General features: G+C 33.7%; 1 pseudogene; it reads left to right on the top strand.

The window, feature by feature from the left end:
• Window positions 1-13448: 13448 nt before the first annotated feature.
• On the top strand, window positions 13449-13938 carry LOC109249331 (nuclear transport factor 2-like; annotated as a pseudogene).
• The last annotated feature ends 3248 nt before the right edge of the window (window positions 13939-17186 follow it).

Here is a 17186-nt window from a genome sequence, read left to right as displayed (position 1 = left end):
TTTGCTCCCTTAGTTGCTGTGGCATTCCCTCTTGTGTATGGCTTTATACTTTTTGGTTGCCTTTCCTTGGGCTTGTTTTCAAGATCAATCTCCTTTACTAACACAGTCAATGATTAAACACACCAGGCCTCAATCGCAGGACACGGATTTCTTTTTTTCAGTACTTTTGAGCAATCTAGTTTACTTTTATACTTTCATTTACCAATTTATACCCTAACAGCTCCCAAAAAACATCTCCCCGTCACAGATATCACTGCTGAATTCCATATCTCAACATTCAATGGCATTCTTGTCATCTCTACCCAATTCGATAAGAAGAATTTTTAAATCATATGTAAAAGGCTAAATTGAGATTTTTCTCTCCCAGTTCTGTTTTTCTTATACTCACTACTATCTGTGAGTGTTAGCTCTTCTGGTCTGAATGCCTGTGTCCTCCTAAAACTCTCAAATTGAAATCCTACCTCAACCGCAGTATTAGGAGGTGGGGCCTTCGGGAGGTAATTGGATCATGAGGATGTAGCTCTCACAAATGGGATTAGTGCCCTAATAAGGGGGAAACCAAGAGAGCTCTCTAGCCCTCTTTTTGCCATGGGAGGATGCAAGAAGATAGCTGACTACCAACTGGATGAGGGCCCTCATCACAACCTGTTCGTGCTTGCACTCTGATCTCAGACCTTGAGGCTCCAGAACTGTGAGAAATAAATTTCTGTTTTATATAAGCGGCCTCGTGTATGGCACATTATGCAAGCCAAAACCCAGGGGCCAGTCGTAACATTTCTTTTTCTATTATATCCAATCCACTGTAAGCCCGTGTAACTTCCACATATTTCCATCTCGACTGCTAGCACCTCAACTGAAAAGACAGCAGCGATCAAGTATACCATAGCAATTGCAACTTCACACATGCAAAACTAATTAATGTTAAATTTGAAAATCTCCTCACTTCCTAACAATTACGAAGCCTGATCACTATGAGTTTTTAAAATGCCTACACTACAGTCGTTTATATGGCATTAATGTTTGTTCCTAAACAAAATGCATAATAACGATGTTATAGACATTTGACTTTTCATAAAAATGATCCATTAGGTATTGCAATAAATGAGATTATATATCACTAAGAACTAATTTGGTTTCCACTAATGGACTACCAGCAGTTACAACTAGATTTTGCGACTTCTTTAGTCATTTCTTTTAATACATGAACACTCAAAGTTAATTACTGAGTTGACTTCATTTACATTTTTAGTGTTTATCAAAATGAATACCAACTGCATGTATCCATAATTCAATAAATAATGCACATGATATATAAAATAAGGGTTTTTGGTGAGTATGGGTTTTATTTAAAAATTAAATAAAACTAATAATCTCACACAAAACACTAAATTAACCTGTAGTGAGATCCCAATTTTATAATCTGGGAATAGCAGAGATATCTTGAAGGTGCACTGATTTATAACTATATTGAGAAAAAAATGTAATATATGAAGCAAATTTGATGCAAATTTATGTTCAAATGACATGATCTTTTAAAATTATTGTAATGCACTAGAAATCTTTAATATTTCATATCACATTTGTTATTCTAATAATTTCAAAGGCAACGATTATATACTTCAGTTAACTTCTTTAAAAGCATATTAACATCTTTCTTTAAATAAAGGGAAAGACAAGAAAAAAATATTAATTTGACATCAAACATTATAGTACAAAAGTAGAAACGGCTTAGTGGATGAATTTTTCTGACCACTGGTAAGATAACATTATTTAAACCTTTCTGAACCTGATGATTTAAGATTTTAGAATCTCAGAATCTCACTAGTACTGTGAATGCCCAGCCTAACTGCTTATTTAGGAAGATAATCTGTTTTGTAATCTTTCTAAAGCACAGCACCATTCACACCCATGCCTTAAAAAAAAAAAAAAGGTCCCAAATTACCAACAAAATAAAATCCAAAATTTAATAGCTAGTATTCAAGACATTTTGCCATCTGGCCACTAAGTGTCTTTCCAAAATTATCTCCCACTGTTTTTTTCCTCACACACTCTCATATTCTAGCCAAAATAAATTACCTAGTTTCTCCTGAATATATACCAAGTCTCTGAACCTCAGTGGCTTTGTCTCAACTTTTCAGGGGTTCCATCTCATCAACCCCAGATCCAAACCATCTGTCAAGGTGTAGCTCAGATGCCAAGTCAACCAAGAAGTCATACCAAAGAGCTGTTATGATAGTAATGTCTCCCTCCTCTAAAGTTCCATCATCCCCAATGACTTTCCTTTTGGTATTCACCACATTCTAGTATACAGTAGAAGTATTTATGCTAACTTATAATTTAGGGTAAAGTGTTCTATAACCAGAGCCCTCTCTTGATTTATCATTGTTCTTTTTTTCCTTTAATAGTGCCTTACTATTAACTGAATAATTGTCTTACTAAAAACCAAAAGGTAACACTTCTGTGAACACTCAAAGGGAAATATCACTCCCTGATTTCTCTTCATTTTAATGTGTCAGCATTTCTTTGACTATAACTATGTAACTCTTACATATCCAGAAATCTTTATGCATCAGTCTCAGAATAGTTAAGCCATTATAAGTTACAATTTAATCACCAAAACAATACCATAGTTTAATTCTTTGTCCTTACTCTTAAACAAACATTTAAAAGGATACAATTATAATGATCTAAGTAATGGTAGTATTATACTTAGATTATTATACAACCTGGCAAGTGCAATATTTCAGTCACGAGAAAACCTCTATTGTTTAAGTTGTACACTTTTTTTTCCAATTGAAGAAGGCCCAGTACACAAACAAGGAACAGAATACTTTTCCAAAAAGTGATAATTCAGTCTCCTTTTCTACTCTTACTGGCTCAGTTTGCAATACAAGTATCTCTTTTGAGATATTTGGTCCCATTAAGATTCTTCTTATTAACCAAAATGAATTTGAATGAATAAGGAGGAATAAAGAGCAAAGAAACTGTAACAGAATTTTGGAAATTGAGATTGCAAGAAACTTTGGCTAACAGATATTAAAATTATTATCTAATACCAAATAAAACTATCGTAATGGTACATAAATAGGTTAAATGAGTTAGTCCAGAAATAAACTCTAGTATATATAAAATTTTAAGATATACAAACAAAACCCCTAGTTTAGTGGGTTAAAAATATATATTTTTTTAATTTTTTTAATGTGTATTTATTTTTCAGAGAGAGAGAGAGAGACAGAGCATGAGTAGGAGAGGGGCAGAGAGAGAGGGAGACACAGAATCTGAAGCAGGCTCCAGGCTCTGAGCTGGCAGCTAGAGCCCAATGTGGGGTTCAAACCCACAAACAGTGAGATGATGACCTGAGCTGAAGCTGGATGCCCAACCGACTGAGCCACCCAGGTGTCCCAAAACATATTATTTATTAAACAGTGTTAGGACAAATAGTTAACTATTGGACAAAAAAATTCTATCCATTGTTAACATAAGATACCAATATATATATTTTTGAGTGACTTAAAGACGTAAATCTAATTAAAACATAAATATGTCTGATATCAAAATTAATCTTGTACCTCCAAAATTCCAAATTTACTTTGGGTTTCAGAGAATTTCAGTGTGCAAATTACAAAAATAAAGACAAACAGACTGATTTGATCTGTGATGCACAGAAAACATGGTAACATCTAAAGAGGGACAACCTTTTAGGTTCGACTTGATAAAGAAATCTAAATAAATACAGAGAAGTGAAATATTTTCCAATCATTGAAATAGGTAGAACTATGTAAATCAGTATAAGCATAGAAAAAATATTATTAGAAACTTCAAAGAGGGGAGAAAAAGTGAAAAGATGTTTCCCTGTTCTAAGAGAGAGACCTTGATCATAATATGTTGGCCAGTGATATGACAACAAATTTTATTTTGGAGGATTGCATATATTTGTACAGTTTCTCAGGTTTATGAGAAAATAATTATCTTCATTTTGCCAGTAAAGTTAGTTGAGGTTTGTAGAAATGTAATTATTTGCTTAAGAACTTATTAAGCCTCATTCTAAGGTTTGGACACTTGTACCGTGACTGCAGGTAAGTATCATTACCACTACCCTAACAAGTCTGGATGGTTTAGTTGATCCAAAGAAAAATAAAGTAAAACAAGTTTCTAAAACAGAATATAAAAATACAAATAAAATTATAAAATGCAGTACCAGTATTTCTAATTGGTCTTTTAGTGCATTCAAAACCAGTAGAAAAGATTGAGTTCCCAGCAGGCATCTCTTCCAGGGAAATGAGCTGAGTCAAATCAGATGAACCATATGTCATAGTGATGATATGGTTTGCTTTTATTTTATGTAGATCCTGTTAAGTTGTGTGTCTGTGTGTGTGTGTGTGTGTGTGTGTGTGTGTACTAAAAAAAGTAATTACAAATTAACCAAATTCGGTAAGAGTCAATGACCCAACAAATTTAATTTTGCCTCCCTAAAGACTGTATCACAGAAGAAAAAAATGTTTATTAAATTCTACATCAGATAGGCATATTTTATTAATTTTTAGAATAAAAAAAAGAAATATTTTGGCAAAGAATTATGCAAGAAATTCTGTGTAGCAAATGGTAAACTGAGAAGGTACAAGCTTATAGTCATTGCTTAGCAACAATCTAGGATGAATACCAGGGAAATAATTGCTAACTATTAGAAACAGGTAAAATTCAGAGAGGATAAAATACATCATCGTTGAAGCTTCTGAAAGTAATAATGCTTTTTTTCTGAGCTTAGCTATCGCTGCTGGATACTATACAGAGGCATTTTTTTTTTCTTGATCTGTTCCTATTCCAAGCCCTGTTTATTTCTACTGATAATGTTTCAGTAACAGTATACAACTCATTTTTTTTGACAACTAAAGGAAGTTTTGCTTATTCCCAAATTGCTATCACCTTGCATAAATATGGAGAAATACAATGAAATTAAAACCTTAAATACACTCAGAAATATAATGTATATATATATATATATATTTCCTGAATAAAAAGAATAATTTGATGATTCTATAATTCCTCATAGTTTATAAAATAATTTCCTACACATACCATTTAATTGTAAAAATAACCTAGAATTCAGACTTGTGTTTTCCTATTTTACATATGTGTACAAATAACAATGGGCATAAGATGAAAATGATATTTTTCATGTGTACAAATAACAATGGGCATAAATGAGTAGGAGAAAATGGTCAATATTCTGTGGTATTTAACTACTTGAAAAGGAAATAGTTCCAATAAATATTTAAGGTGATCTCTCTGTTTTAAATCTGCTGTTGAGGAAGGATTACATATACCTAAACTCATCCATTGTAAGTGTACGAGTTGATGAAATTTGACAAACTAGCAATAGAAAAGAAATTCTTCTAGAGTGGGAGAGAGCCAAAGCATAAGAGACTCTTAAAAACTGAGAACAAACTGAGGGTTGATGGGGGGGTGGGAGGGAGGGGAGGGTGGGTGATGGGTATTGAGGAGGGCACCTTTTGGGATGAGCACTGGGTGTTGTATGGAGACCAATTTGACAATAAATTTCATATATTAAAAAAAAAAAAAGAAAAGAAATTCTTCATCTTAAGTGAATCAATGAAAAATCTACAGTTAGCATAATATTTTATTTTATTTTATTTTATTTATTTTTTAAATATTTATTTTCAGAGAGAGAGCGCGCGTGCAAGAGGCAGAGAGGCAGAGAGAGATGGGGAGAGAATTCCAAGCAGGCTCTGTGCTATCAGCGCAGAACCTGATGCCAGGCTCCATGTCACCAACCATGAGATCGTGACTTGAGCCAAGATCAAGAGTCAATGCTTAGGGTGCCTGGCTGGCTCAGTTGTTTAAACATCTGACTTCGGCTCAGGTCATGATCTTACAGTTTATGAGTTTGAGCCCCGTGTTGGGCTCTGCGCTGGCAGTGAGGAGCCTGGAACCTGCTTTGGATTCTGTGTCTCCCTCTATCTCTGACCCTCCCCACTTGCACATGCTCTCTCTCTCACTGTCTCAAAAATAAACATTAAAAAAAGTTAAAAAAAAAAAAAAAAAAAGGAAAGCCAGACATTTAACCGACTGAGCTACCCAGGTGCCCCAAAGTTAACATAATATTTTAAAGAAAAAGATTGAATGACTTCCCACAAGTTTGGGAACAAGGCAAGGGTATCGGTTCTTATCATTTCCAGTCAAAATTAAATGGAGGTCCTAGTGAGTTTAATAAGGCAAGAAAAGAAAATATACACAGATTGGAAAGGATGACTTATAACTATCTCTTTTTTCAGAGATGCTATTATCATATATATACAAAATCTGAAGGAATATACAAAAAAGTAAACAGAATAAGTGAATTTATCAAGTTTGTAGGATATAAGATCACTACACAAAAAATCAATTGCTCTTCTAAATGCCAGCAAATAACTATTAAAAGTGAAAATGAAACTTTATCATGCACAATAGTATCAAGAGACATGAACTACTCAGAGAAACATTAGCACAATAATATGTAAAACTTGCAAATGAAAACTACAAATATTGCTGAAAAAAAACCAAGAAATTTAAAGAAATGTTGTGATACACCATTTTCTTGGAAAGGAAAACTCTACAGTGTTAACGCATCAATCCTTTACAAATTTATCCACAGACTCACCCTCAATAAAAATGTCGACAAGCTTTTTATGCAAAAATTTACAAAACTATTCTTAGAGTAACATGTAAGTGTAATAGATCTTTAATAACCCAAAATATTAAAACAAGTTGAAGGATCTTTACTACCTGATTTCAGAACTTTCTATAAAGCTCCAATATTCAAGATTGTATGTAGTACTAGCATAAGGAGACGATGGAACAGAATAAAGTCTACAAATATGGCCAATTAATTTTTGACAAGGGTGCGACACTAATGAAAGAAAGAAGAGTTGTTGCAATAAATATTGTAGCAATATTTATTACAATATTTATTGAACAAATTGAATATTCATATAAAAATGCATTTGGACGTGAATTTCACACTACACAAATGAACCTGAAATAGCTCTTAGACCTCAATACAAAAGTACAAACTATAAAACACATAGGAAAAAATCTTTCAATCCTTGCTATAGGAAAATATTTGTTAGGATAAAAAAAATAAAATGTAGTTGATCAAATATAGAAATTTCTCCTCTTTCTTAAAGTTAAGAAATGAATACAAGTCACATAGACCTGAAGAAAATATTTACAATAGACATATCTGAAAAAGGGACTTGTATCCAGAATACATAAAGAATTATTCCAATCAATAATTAGAAAACTTTATTTTCTTAAATGTTTGTTTATTTTTGAAAGAGTGGGGGAGAGAGAGAGAGTGAGCAGGTGAGGGGCAGAGATAGAGGGAGACAGACAATTCCAAGCAGGTTCCACTTTGTCAGCACAGAGCCCGATGTGGGGCTTGAACCCACCAACCCGAGATCATTACCTGAGCTGAAATCAAGAGTCAGATGATTAAATGACTGAGCCACCCAGGCGCCCCCAAAAACAACTTTAAATACACAGGCAATTATTTTTAGTAAATACTTCACTAGAGAATATTCAATATGCACATAAACAAATTTCCAATGCCTTTAAGTCTTCAGGGAAATAAAAATAAGATGCACAAATACCAATTCTCACCTTCTCTAATAGTTAAATTTTAAAAGCGTCACAAAGGCAAAAGTTGACATGGATGTGAGACAACTAACTGGAACTTCACAGAATGATTTCGGGATTGCAAAATGGTACAACTTGGAAAACATGTAGGCAACTTCTTAAAAAGTTCAACATATTCCATGGTATGATCCCAACCCCTCTACTTCTAGGTATTTACCCAAGAGAAATGAAAGCTTATGTCTATACAACAAAAACTTCTAAAAAAAAAATGTTCATAGCCACTTTATTCATAATATCCAAAATCTGGGAAGAACTGTAATCTCCATCACTCATAAATAGGCAAACAATAAATGGTTATTAACCATACAATGGAATTCTAAAACAGCAATGAGAAGGAACTGATTTCTGATACATGCCAGAACATGGGTGAACCTCTACAAGCCTATGCCAAATGAAGGAAGCAAGACAAATTATACCACACATTGAACCAATCAATTAACATAAAATTACCCCAAAAGGCAATCCTGAAGAGACAAAAAGCAGGATTGTAGATATTTCAAAATAACCTTTAGTATTATGCCATCATGTGACTATTTCTTTGACCTTCACATTAGTTACTAATACTACATGTACTGACCACAAAACTAGCAAAAATTGCAAATATATTTCCCTTTGTAGAAAGAAACCATGATGAGCAATCAAAGGTATGTAGGGGCAAATGCAAATATATGTATACAGTTATATAAATAATATATTTATATATTTGTGTGCTTATTTGAAGGTCTACAATTTATCTTTTTAAGTTTTTTTTCTCTTTGCAGTTGAATAAAGGAACACAGTATAATCACAAACAGCTTAAAGCCCTCCTGGTCCAGTCTGGACCTGAGGGGGATCCTGGTGCCTCAGCTGACTAAGCTTTCTTTTTGGGACAGGTCACCCCCACTTCTGGGGTCTGGGAGCCTCCCCGCTCCTATTGCCTTTCTGTAGTCAATTCCTAAAGCAGGAGGGGAGCCTGGGAAAGCCACAGTTTGGGCAGACAGGGACTGGGACCCCAGAACTTCTATCATCAAGAGCCCCCCTCCCAGTACATTAATTTAAGTAGCTGTGTCAGACCCAGATCTAGAAATGGAATAACTATGGAAAGGGCATGGAAATATAAAATTTGTAGAACAGTGTCCAATTTCTTTCCAAAACACTATAACATTTTAAGTTCCTTCATAATCTGATACTAAGATAAAAATATAAAAAACTATCTTATTACTTAATTTACATTAAAGATTAAGCATACTTAATATTCTTTTGTTATTTTATAATTTTTTGTATTTATGCTTTCATGTTTTCTACAAATATTATTTTTAAGTATTTTTTTAAGTGTCATTTAATTATTATTTGAAGTACCAAAATTATTATATATTAAGTACATGCATATATGAATATTTCCATTTTACTTTCAATTATGTTTTATAAATTGTGTTACTACATTGATTCTTATTTGAGTTATTTTATACAAATTACTGTATATAAAATGTTTCGTGCGTGCTAAATGTTATATAATTATTACAGAAATAAAAATTTTGGCTAGAGATAATACAAGTGTCACTTCATTTTCCTTAGTGGAAGTTTTGGCTATTCATAAAATTTCTCATCCAAGTCAACATTAGAAGCAGATCAATAATTAAAAGGAAAAAACTTTTAATATTTTGAGATTTTGCATGCAAATATGCTTAAATTATTTTAATTTATACATAATTTATTCAAACATACATTTTAATAAGAAATCAAGAAAATTTGCTTTTTTTTGCATTTGTTACTTTTACGCTAGCTTTTCCCCCTTTTTCTTTATGTATTAACATTGTTAGATTATTGCATTTATATGAATTAATCACTTTATACAAATTAAGTACTTTTGATTGCAAAACAGCTATAGATTTTTGAAAAGTATTAGTATACTATATATTTGACATATACACCAACCGTGCCAAAGAAAGGACATATTACAAACATGTAAACAAGGATTTAAAAGGAAACTAACCTCCCTTTGGAAGCCAAGCGGCTTTCTGCGAGATGTCATTGTGGGCTTTGAGAAGATAGCTGCCTTCTCAATAGCATCAACGTAGAATTACAACCAGAGCCAAAGAAAAAATATAACCATCAATGTCGAATTTTATATTAAGCAAGATTATCCTTCCAAATTGATAATGAAATAAGATACATGCACATAAACAAGCCTGAGTCAATTTGTCTCTTGAGAAGCCAATTCACGTTGCTACAGGAAGTTCTTCTGGCCAAAGGGAAGTGACATGTGTGATGGCGACTGAGAACCAATGAAATACGTGGAAAGAACACTGAGAGGACGGCCAAGATGGCGCCCTCCATTTGTGGCAGTTGGTAACCGCAGCTGATTGGAATTTTAGCCTGGAACTTTATATACCAACACAACTGTTGTACTCTATTGATTATAGAGTCATGAGGTTAAGAATAAATAAATGAATAAATAAAAATAAATAAATAAATAAATAAATAAATAAATAAAATGTACCACTTTTATTTTTCTAAAGAAAAAAATAGTCATGAGGTTGACCCAGAATTCTGGGAAGAGCCATAAAATTCATCTATTGAAACAAAAACATGTCAAAGCATGTGTGGACATGTTTTAAACTACCTCAGAAAAAAACCCAACAGAGGAACTTAATATAAGTAGTAAAACATGTTCAATAAACATAGAAGTACATACAAAAGTAAGAACAGAAACAAAAAGAGGACATGAAAAATGAAGGGCAGGATGGTCAAATTTAAAGCAAACAATATTAATAGTAACTAAATGTAAAAAGACCTAAACATTCAAATGAAAAGTGCAGACTGTCAGACTAGCTAAGAAAAAAATAACAAAAACTAAGTCCATTATATGCTGTTTATATGACACACAACTTGTATTTAAAGATATGGTTCGGTATGAAATAATAGTATAAAAAAAGATATAACAAACATTAACACAAGCATAAGAAAGCTGGATTGGGTACACTGATGCTAGACAAAATAAACTTTAATAAAGGAATATAACTGGAAATAAGGGATGTTTTATTGTGATTAAAGGATTCATTTAACAGGCATATTACCAACCTAAATATTTGGGTACCCTATAAACAAAATTCAAATACATAAAACAAAACCTACTGTTTTTATTTCCAGTTCTTAATTATGCTTCTTATGTTTTGGATATATGAGGCCTTTTAAATTGCACATCTGATGGCTCTATTTTCTATTTATCTGGTGTATCTATTTCTGTCTGTTATATAACTTCTATTTAATTTTTTAATTTTATTTATTTTGTTTTGTTTGGGTAAATACAGTTATTTTAATAGAAATGCTATTTATGTTTACATTTAATGGGTTCATTATTCTTTTGAAACAAGTTAAGTATTTAAAATGTTTCTTATTTTATTTTTTATTTATTTAAAAAAATTTTTTTAATTTAACTTTTAGTTTAACATACTGTGCAATATTGGTTTCAGGAGTAGAATTCAGTGATTCATCACTTAAATACAAAACCTGATGCTCATCACACTAAGAGTCCTCCTTAATACGCATCACCCATCTAGCCCATCTCCCACCCACCTCCCCTTATTTTTTTTTAAGACTTTAAAAGTAATCCCTACCCCCAGCGTGGGGCTCAAACTCACAAACGTGAGATCAAGAGTGGCACACTCCACTAAGCCAGCTAAGTACCCCTCAGTTGAGTTTTAGTCACATTTTTTCTCATACTCTTCCTAGTCATTTTTACTTGTGTGCCAGAAATAATATATGAAAATTACAGAGATAATCCAAATTTAATTTTACTCTGGCTGAGCAACTAACAGCACGGCACTATCATTTTCAGACATTCTTAATCTAATCAGAGATTCCAATGATTCAAAGTCAGGATTTTGTCCCTGGTTAGAATTGGTTGATTTCAGGTTCACTATAGCTTCCAAACCACAACCTTCAGAGTCCCACCCAAACCCCACAGAATTTGTATCTATCTCATCTCCCACCACACAAAGACAATGATCAGTGATGCCTGAACTTGGTTCTCGCTGTATCTTGGTGAACTTATTGGAAGTTAGTGTTGTTTAATTTCCAGTCTCTAAGTAAGCTCTCTGCATCTGCAGACTCTCAAGATGAAAGCCACTTAAAATGCTATATTCACTTCTGTGGATTTTTACTGTGTAATATTTATTTGTCTTTCTTAGTTTTCCAATCTTTCTTCTCTTTCTAGTTTCTCAGGAGAGAGATGATCTGATTTATCCAGTCTACCTTGATCAGATGAGCTCCAACATAGAATTGAATGCATGTTCAAACTTTAGATCTGCATATGCTGCTGACAGCTTCATCAGAGATTATGATTTCTTTCATACAATTTCCTTGAATTCTTTCAGATTTTTGTTAAACCCTAGCATATGATTTTGTTTCATTAATATGTGCGAATACAGGAACCTATACATACAAATATCTGTAAACAGACCTTATTTACTTGATGCTTTTTCCAGTAGGTAATCGATCTAGAATGAAATTCCAGCAAATGGACTATACCTACTACATGAATACTGAATGAAGAAATATTTATTAGCTCAATCAAATAAAATTAATTGGAAGAATCTAAGTCAACTATGAAAAAAAAATATCTGCTGCTAGTGAAGATCATGTACTCTAAAATAAATGGTTTATTTTCCTAATTTTTAATTAATTGGCTTTATGGATAAAAAGCTACAAACTATAGCATGCCACAAAAAAATACACTGTGTTTATGAAGATGTCTGCTTCCAGCAGTGACAGAATGGCCTTTTACAGCATAACCATCCTGCTGAGGAAATCTAGAAAAACTGGAAAAATTATCAGACATTTGTTTGAACACAGAATTTGAAGGGACAAGATCTCAGAAAGAATTGCCCAGATGATAAGAAGGGCTATTTTTGGGTTTTTTTCCCCTTGTTTTTCTCTTAGTTTCAGAGATAGGTGAATTAAATTCTCACACTGTGATTATGTGTCTGTATTTCCTTTTAGTTCTGTCACTTTTTGCTTTGTAAAATGAGGCTATATTGTTATCTAAATATAAGGTTAGGGTGTTTCTATCTTTCTCTTGGATTTAGCCTCTTATTATATTGAAATAAGCCTATTTTTTCACCTAAATCTACCGTGTCCAATATGAAAATAACAAATCAACTTTTCTCTGCTTAACTGTCACATTGTACATTTTTCCCCATTCTTTTCCATAGGCCATGCAGTTCACTTTTAAGATTATTTTGATGTTTTCTGACGGCCTTTGACTTTTAAAATGGAGTATTTAGTCTGTTTATATTTAATATATGGTATATATGGATTTGAATCTTCCATGTTATCATTTTTTCTGTTTGCTCTTTGGGATACAACAGTAAAACGGAAACAAGAACAAGAACAAAACACATGTGCACTATATAATCCTAGGGAGAAAAACTTGACAGAACTGTACCATTAAACTTGTAAACTTTGGTATACCATAATAAAAAGTAAGGAAAAGCCTTGAATTTGGGAAGTCATTTTACGGTCCATCAGACAAATGTCTTAATCAAAAACTGTGTCACAGTTTAATAGCAACTGGGATTTATATAAATCCATCTAATTATTTATAAGCTTGCTTGATCTAAATAAATTTCTTTTCAATTTTATGTTAGAAGTTATTTTAATTACACCGACATCAGTATTTAAGATTCCCCTTGCAGATCATGCTGGGTTGCCATTGTCACTGCAGACATCACGCCATCTCCTGGGATCTCAATGAGGCCAGCTGATGCTCCAGAATGGGAAATAAGCCAATCTGGGAACAGACTGGATCCAGCTTCATTCAACATTACTACCAGTTACTTGATGATGACAGAATGTAACTAGGTGCAATTTATATTGACGCGCCATGCCTTAGGTGGGAAGGACAGAAATCCCAAGAGAAAGCTACCATTGTGGAGAAATCGTCTACCCTTCTGTTTCAGAAAACCTAGCACAGCATCACGACACAGCATCATGACACAGCATCATCGGCCTGTGCCACATACCTGCATCATCACCATGGTTGTGGGCCAGCTCAAGGCTGATAAAGACCTCATGATGGGATTCCACCAGATGTTCCTATTAAAGAACGTCAAGGATGCTTGAGTTTGCACCGATGACATATTCAGGCTGCACAACTTCTGCCGACCTTCTCTCCTCCCAGCCACATACTCATGCTGTTTCCCCCTTCGTTCTCTTCCCCATACCATACTTACTCCTCCAGATGCTCCAAATGTTAACAAATGAGCCCCACTGCAGTGGGAGCAGATGCAGTGTGCTATTACTGAGCTGTTGTGCATGATTCCTGGATGCTAGCTCGTTGCATCTGACAGAAGTTTGTGTTGTACCAGCACATGCCTAAAGACTTGAATAACACAAAAGGTCATCTTTAAAAAAAAAAGAATCTACTGACAAGTTGTTCTAGGAACCCAAAGAAGTGAAGGAGAAAGCAGCTGCCTCACCACCCACATATTGATTTGTTTGGATGTTTCAGTGCTTCATGATACAACAAAACGATGAAAATTTTCTTAACAAATAAGATAAAATTCTCATAGAGGTGACTGGCTGGCTCAGTCGGTTAAGTGTCCCACTCTTGGTCTTGGCTCAGATCATGATCTCACGGTTCATGGGATCGAGCCCTGCACTGGGGTCTGTGCCAGCAGTGTGGAGCCTGCTCGGGGTTCTCCCTCTGCCGCTCTCCCACTCACAATTAAATTAAATTAAATAAATAAACTTAAAAAACATAAAATACAATTCTCATAGATGGATCCTTTAAGAGCATAAAATTGAAATCAGTTTCCACAACAGAAATCACCTCCTGGATGACAATCTTTAAAGTGGGTTGGCTCATGTATGCATACCTATTGCCGGTCATCCTACTGGGCGATGAGGCGATTTCTCTTGGTGAAAGTTAACTTATTTCATTTAAGAATTTTTTACGTCAGCATAATAGATCCATCATTTTCACCACAATAATAACATGTTCAAGCTTACTCTTCACTACGACTCTAATATAATTAACTTTACTAAGGCACCTTTCATTTTAGGAAAATTCTAGAATGGGAGCTCGTTCATTTATAATATTAGCTTTATTAACATCTTTTTTAATATGATAAATGTAGCTATGTGAAAATTATTGATTCCAGGGAGGTAGTGCTGAGTTTTGTTCTGATCTTGATAGCAAAATGCTTTAATTTAATTTCAAGTTAATTTCTATTTAAATATGGAGCTACTGATATCAACACCCACATAACAATAGATTTGGCTGCTTCCAAATAACAAGATTTTTAGGTCGGGATATTTTTAATGCAAAGGATAACCACCTTACAATTAATTTGCTTCACCCAGAGGCTTCAAACAATGATATCACCAAATATTTTTGGAACAGCCATGATTTTTATCCAATTATAAAAGAAAAATAATTTTTATTTCTCTTAACTATGAAAATTTGGAATGCACAGAAGCAAAGATTTTCACATGAGGCATGTGAAATTACTTGTATCGTATGTATCTACTGTAAGTACCTTTTAAATGAGGGGATATATGGAAAGTTCAAACACTATGACACCTTTAAAAATAAATTCATGACTTATCTGAGTGCTGTAGTCAAAACACTTCAGTACAAATGAAAGAAAACAAAGATAAAACAAATTAAAGAGCTAAGGTTTTAATATTTTAAAAGTATATAAATGTATATTCCAATTACTAGTGCAGGTTCATGAGTTCAATGAATAACTAAAAATTATAGGCTAGCATTTCAAATCAGGCCCTGATAGTTTTGGTGTTATCTGTGCCATGTCTTCTAGCGAAAAATGTGGAGTATCAATAGAGTCTGAAAAAACATGTAGACACAATTGGGTATTGGGATTTTGCAGGTTTCTGTGTAAGAAAACAATAATTGGCTTCCATGTAGGTGAAAGCATGATCCAGTATCAGGAAACAAATGGTTAAAAGAAAGTACAGATAAATAAAATTTAAGATTAAACTAATGGATGTATATTTATTAATTCGAGATTTTATGGAGCCACTAATTTGTGTTAGACTTGATGGAATAAAACGCAGAACATATATCACCAAAAGAAGTTGTAAATATAATACACAGAGCTCCTTTATCTTTTTACAGCTTCTCCAAATATTATCATCTTATAAAACCATAATGCTATTGCCAGAACCTGGGAATTATCACTGGTAAAATACTACTAACTAATCTACAAAATTTCATCAAGTATCACCAATTGTCACATTAATGTCCTTTCACGACTCCAGGATCCAATCTAGAATGGCACTTTGCATTTAGTTGTCATGTCTTCCAAACTGAGAAGTGTCATGGCCTTGACACTTTTGAAGAGAACAGGCCAATTACTTTGTTGAATGTCCCTCACTTTGGATTTGTGTGATGTTTCTTCAGGATGAATTCCAGTTAAGACATTTTTTTGCCAGAATGCTACAGAAGCAAAAGTGAGTTCTTCTCATTACATCACATCGAGGGGTTCATGATGTTGATATATCTTATTACTGATGATATTAACCTTGATCACTTGGTTAAAGAGGTATCTGTCATGTTTCTCTACCATCAAGTTACTATTTTCACCTGTGTAATTAATATATATCTTGAAGACAGAATAATTATAATGCTATGAGAAAATCTTCATGAGGAATTTGCAATGTGTCATCAGTTCATACATATGTTAAGTATCACTAAAGTAGTACTCTATGTAGAAATTACAGTGAAAGCATAATGAAGTAATAAATTCTAATGAAAATACTAACTTCAAAATATAATTTCATTTTTCCTGCCAAATATTTTCCTTAGTAATATTCATTTACAGAGATTGTCTATTGCTAGTTCTTACATACTTTATTAGTACATCTGCAAAAGCAAAGAGAAACAGCTGAGCAGAGAAGTGTAACGGAATAGCACAAGGCCTACAGCAGAGTCTCTTTCCCCCAGAGTATGCTGATCAGGAAAACAACATTGCCACCAGATCTCAGTGAAATCAGTTCAGCAAAAAAACAGAGTAAAGGCTTGGCCCCCTTTTCAGTCTTCTGTACATTGCAAGAAGATTCTGCTTAAATGCTAATCCTTTTACTTGTTATTTTGAACAAAAACGATCCCTATTAAAACTGTCCATAATAAGTCCCTCTCTCCCTCTGTCACTCTCACAAACACACACATACACACACATCATATGTATTATGCACAAGCAAAGTTCCAGTGAATCATTATTTACAAAAACAGGTGGTGAGCTGGGTTTGGTGAACAGGGCCATAGTTTGCTGGTGCCTGCTTGGACCGCTCAGAGCAGGATATCTCTGCCTTGACACTTTTGATACTTGGGCTGGGTAATTCTTTGCCTTGGGGAGCTGCCCTGTGCATTGTAGAATCCTGAACAACATTCCTGGCCTCTACACACGAGATGCCGGTAGAGCGTTCCCACCCCAAAAGTCATCACCCCAAATGTCTAGAGATGTTGCCAAATGTTCCCTTGGGAACCA

The sequence above is a fragment of the Panthera pardus genome, unplaced genomic scaffold (genome assembly GCF_024362965.1).
Source record: "Panthera pardus isolate Hobbes unplaced genomic scaffold, ASM2436296v1 HiC_scaffold_27, whole genome shotgun sequence".
NCBI lineage: Eukaryota > Metazoa > Chordata > Mammalia > Carnivora > Felidae > Panthera > Panthera pardus.
The sequence above is the reverse complement of the archived record's forward strand: the minus strand, read 5'-3'. Positions and strand labels throughout refer to the sequence as shown.